This window comes from Montipora capricornis, chromosome 10 (assembly GCF_036669925.1).
Source record: "Montipora capricornis isolate CH-2021 chromosome 10, ASM3666992v2, whole genome shotgun sequence".
Lineage (NCBI taxonomy): Eukaryota > Metazoa > Cnidaria > Anthozoa > Scleractinia > Acroporidae > Montipora > Montipora capricornis.
The window spans coordinates 16,778,626-16,783,625 of NC_090892.1; positions in this window are offsets into that span (position 1 = coordinate 16,778,626).

A 5,000-nucleotide genomic window follows, 5' to 3' on the forward strand; every position below is an offset into this window, starting at 1 on the left:
TATTGATAAGACTTCACAATCTTAAATAACTCTCTTGGAAAATTACAAGATGACATGCACTTTGTTTGGGGTGAGGAGATTAATATTTCTTATTAATGAAAGTAAAAGGCAATGATGAAAACCGACCGAGCTAGATCTCTCTGTGCACCATGCACTAGCTGAAGAGTGTCGAAGAGATAGGAAAGAATATGGATTACTGCAGCTGCAGGTCTATTGAAATAAAACACAGGTCAATTTCCACAGGTGAGTGTACATGTCACCGTGTTGCAGACAAATAAACAACACCAAAAGTGTCTGCTAGCGCTAATCACTCAACAAAAATGTTGTTTCAGGTCTCGGGGAAACTTTTGGCTTAGTTGTTGATTATTGGAGCAGCGATCTCTAGTCTTGACCTGCATTTAACAGACCCGCCTTCATTGCAGCTGTCACACGAGTCAACAGAACCACATACAACTGCTAAATCAACCACATCAATAATCTATGAACCCTGTTGCACAATTTTATAATTTGTAACACAATCTGACATGGTGAAAACATTGAACAACAGTAACAATACTCGCGTCAGGGAATTACAATTGTGAGACGTCAAAATGAACCAAAACGTAAAGGTACGTACGAAATAAAATCACTTAATTACCGTTACGTCTTTCAAACACCATTATATCCTTCTATATTATAGAGCGATCGCTATGCCAGAGGTCGTGAAAAGCCAACGTAGTTTTAATTGGAATCGAGGCCTGATGTAGATCATCGTACAACGTGAAAAAACGGTGAATTATTTTTGACTGTTATGCTTGTTAATTTGCAGCTGCTTCTTACGGAACAGCTACAATTTTGAAAATGATTTAAACACGAATTCTGTTCTTCCTCTGGCTCTCCTCACTAGCCGCCATCTTTCTTCCGACATTAAACCAATCAGAGTTCATGTGAGAAAAGCACCAATCAGCGATCTTTTTAGTTCACTGTGTGCCAGGGTCTTCTCAAGACCCGCCGCCATATTGAAAGCCGAGAAGACCCTGGGAACGAGGTTGGTCGCCATGCTATGGAATGGAGTGTCGTCATAGTCGTCTTACATGACGTATATCACGTGCTATTCCTCAATTTACTCTCCTCCAAAGAAGCGGACGTTTTGGCTTGGTTGTCGTGGTTAAGTTAACAGAATTCTTTCAACTTCGCAAATTTCAGCCTTAATAGTCACTTTATTCGACTGTTTTCTTTCACTTGCCCCCTATCATTCCAAAGTTTTTTTTGCCGCTTCGACGCCCGGGGTCTACGCCGTTAAACGCATTTCGTGCATCTTCAAATGGTACAACTTGGTTTTTTACATGCACGCAATGACGCCGCCAAAGATTCTCCTGTTTCTGTTGTTTACTGCGAGTTATGTGGAAAGGTTTGAGTGGTTTTCTTTCTTCGTGGTTTTGTGGTCGTTCAATTTTTTACCTATTCCCCCTTCTCTCTTTCATGTTAGTCTGTCATTTAAATGTCGTGATGCCAAAAATAATTTAATTGGTTATAATGTGCATTATATTTTAAGCTGAAATAATTATTTAGCTTTTAACGGAAAATGTTTTTTTCTCGTGATCAGGCAAGACGCCAACAGGCAATTGCAGCAGTTCGTGTCATCTATTTTGCAACTGTTGCAAGAAATAGATAGGTGTAACGGTACTCCTTTGGACAGGGAGACTGCAGAATTTTTGCGTCTCAGATTGGGTGGTTCGATTCGCCACATGCACCAGGTCCTTACTTTTATTGAAGGGTCTCCTCAATTTTCACAAAGTGAAGTTAATGACATTAGAAATCTTGCCAGAGAACTAGAGTTGATCAAAGATTTGTTCGAGAGATTGCCAGTTTTCACTCCTAACTGCTATAGGGCTCCTATCCAGCATACTGGTGCCATTGGCCGTCCAGCTTATGAAATATCCAGTGAACAGATAATGCTTTTGCGTTCATGTCATTTTTCTTGAAACAATGTTGCAAGCATTTTGGGTGTTTCCAGATGGACCATACGAAGAAGGGCCAATGATCTTGATATACCACCTTCTTTTCTAACATATTCTCCCATTCAAGATGGAGACTTGCAACAAATGGTCCAAGAAGAACTTTTGTCAATGCCTCGTTGTGGGGAGCGCTACATGCAAGGTGCACTTAGACGATGTGGTATCTGGGTCCAGAGATGGAGGGTGCGAGATGCCCTGATCAACCTTGATCCTATTGGTCGAGCCTGCCGCTGGGCACAGCAGATTCCACGTAGACCTTACACAGTGCCACATCCTAATTTTCTCTGGCGCATAGATAGCAACCTAAAATTACGCCATTGGCGATTTGTGATCCATGGGGGTATTGACGGTTACTCCCGGTTAATTGTTTATCTCAGGTGCAGTAGCAATAACAGGGCATCTACGGTGCTGTCATTGTTTAGAGAAGCAATTAATGTGTGGGGTCTGCCTTCACGTGTCAGAGCCGATGATGGAGGAGAAAATGTGGCTGTAGGGGATGTCATGATTCATTATAGAGGGGAAAGTCGTGGAAGTTTTATCACAAGGCCAAGTGTTCACAACACAAGGATTGAGAGATTGTGGCGTGAAGTGGTTCACTGCATTTTATACATTTTCAAAAATATATTTTTGCATTTGGAACATATTGGTGTGCTCAATCGTAACAACGATGTAGACATATTTTCATTGCATTATGTTTACATGCCAAGGATCAACAGTGCTTTAGTACACTTTGTGGACATGTTCAATAATCATGGACTTTCCACAGAGCATGGGCTATCCCCACATCAGTTGTGGATTTCTGGCATTTTGCAACATCATTCATCCAATGACTCTGGTGTTAGAGGGGTCATCAATGACAGTATGCCTGCTGATCTGGTCATGTATGGAGATGACCCAAATGCACCCTTACCACAAGGGGATGATAATGATTTATCCGGAGTAGAGGTGCCTCCAATCTCATTACATGTTCCAGATCACGTACTTGTGGTGTTGCATGAAACATTCCATCCAAGGGAAGAAGATGGAAACCAAGGAATGAATGTTTACATTCAAGTCAGGCAATTTTTAATTCTTTATTTTGGTTCTACAGTGTAAACAGTTCAAATCATAACACATTGACACAGACATTGGATTGTGAAGATTATGCACATAGAATTATTTGTCCTTACTGAGTGCAATGTCGAGTGTAATAACTTACTGGTACATGTAAATGGATGTCTGGTTGATGGTGGCTCCTGAAAGTTACCTTTTTGTGTAACAGATTTCAGTAGAGCAATTGGCAGCATACTTGTCTGTTCTGTGTTGAGTCAAAGGGCATACGGGTAAAGCTGACTCCTGAATTTCACCTGAGATTGAATTCAGTTGAGAATTGCAGCTGTCTTGATGCTCAACATTGACTCATGTCATGGAAACTATTGTTGTCTTAAAATGTAGTGTTAAAGTTGTCTCTTGTAAAGTACCTACCAGTGTTTTTTAATCAAGAACAGCAGCTTACATACTGTATCTGTTGGTTCTCAGTCTATAACTAATCCTGGCTACAATGAGTCGAGTTGGTCACTCGATGAAACCCCCTAGTAGTCTCAGTGTTGTTGTTCGGATTGCTCACACCTCATGTGAAATCAGTTTTGAAAGACTCTACCTTGCAAGTTGACAAGTCATGTTTTGAAATCAATGTTAAATGTTAATTTATGGAGCAGTATAAATTGCCAACCTAAGACTACTAGGTAATACCCTCTGTTCCAAGAGGGGGGGACCAGGGAATCACCCAGAAGCTGATGGGTTCAAAATCCATAATGGAGACCAGCTCAGGCTCTAAAGGTGGCAACTTGTTTCTAGCCCTACTCACTTCTTGTCCTTTGATGGATCATGACTTGCGATATTTGAAAGTTGTAAATCTTTATAGTGGCATGAAACATAATGCTCACTCATGGGTGGACAAGCTGTGTATTTGTTTGTTTTTGTTGTTTTTTTGTCACTTAATAAGTGATCATACATGTAGCAACATTTTGAAACACCCAAAAATAAATGGCGGTCACCAAGCTGAATTCTTTTCGCTTAAGGCTAAAATTAGCAGCGTATTTTACAGGTCGATATGTTGCTACAGTATGGTAACCTATTATGTCATAAATTACGTCACCAGTGACTGGGCATTTCTTTGAAAGCATTACAAAAGGTAATCACTACGAAAACCACCGAACTGTGCATTGGATTGGAATTTACGTCTCTGCCCCCACAAAATCGTCGCGCTGCATTGTGTCGTCAGCGGTGTAGCAAAACAAAATATGGGCCCACAATACATGTGTTGGAAGAAACCGCTGAAAATGGCGAATGATATCAAAGGGTATATACTTCGTGCCAGTATGCCATATAGTCGCCTTCCATATAGTTGTCCATATCGCCAAGTACGCAGTAGTAATACGTACTTGGCGATATGGACGACTATATGCTAGGCAACTAAATGGCATACTGGCACGAAGTATATACCTATCAAAGAAATGGAGTTGTGCTCGTAACGTAGCGCAGACGAGACAGACAAATCTCACGATAAATAGAGGCTCAGGCTGAACTTTAGAATAATTTTTTTTTGTAGCATTTCATTTTTTGCCTTGCTTGGGTGAGTTTCTTTCGTCAATTCTGTGCAAATTTATACTAAAACTTAACAAACGAAGCTGTTCAATTCACAGACTGCCGTCCATGACCATATATAGAACACCTGTTTGAAATTAGGTCATCATAACCAGTCTCGCATTTGGAACACGTTTTCAAAATGGTGGAAATTGCTGTCGGACCTGATGAACTATTGGATGGTTCTTAAAAGGCAGCTACTGCATATAATGCTGGCCTCGGTTTTTCAAAAGGTGGATAACTCTATCCACCGGATAAACACTAGCGAAAGCAAGTGAGTTATCCAGTGGATACTAATTTATCCAGTAAATAGTTCTATCCACCCTTCGAACAACTGAAGCCTGAGCAATGAGATCAGCTCAGTGCTCACACACTGGC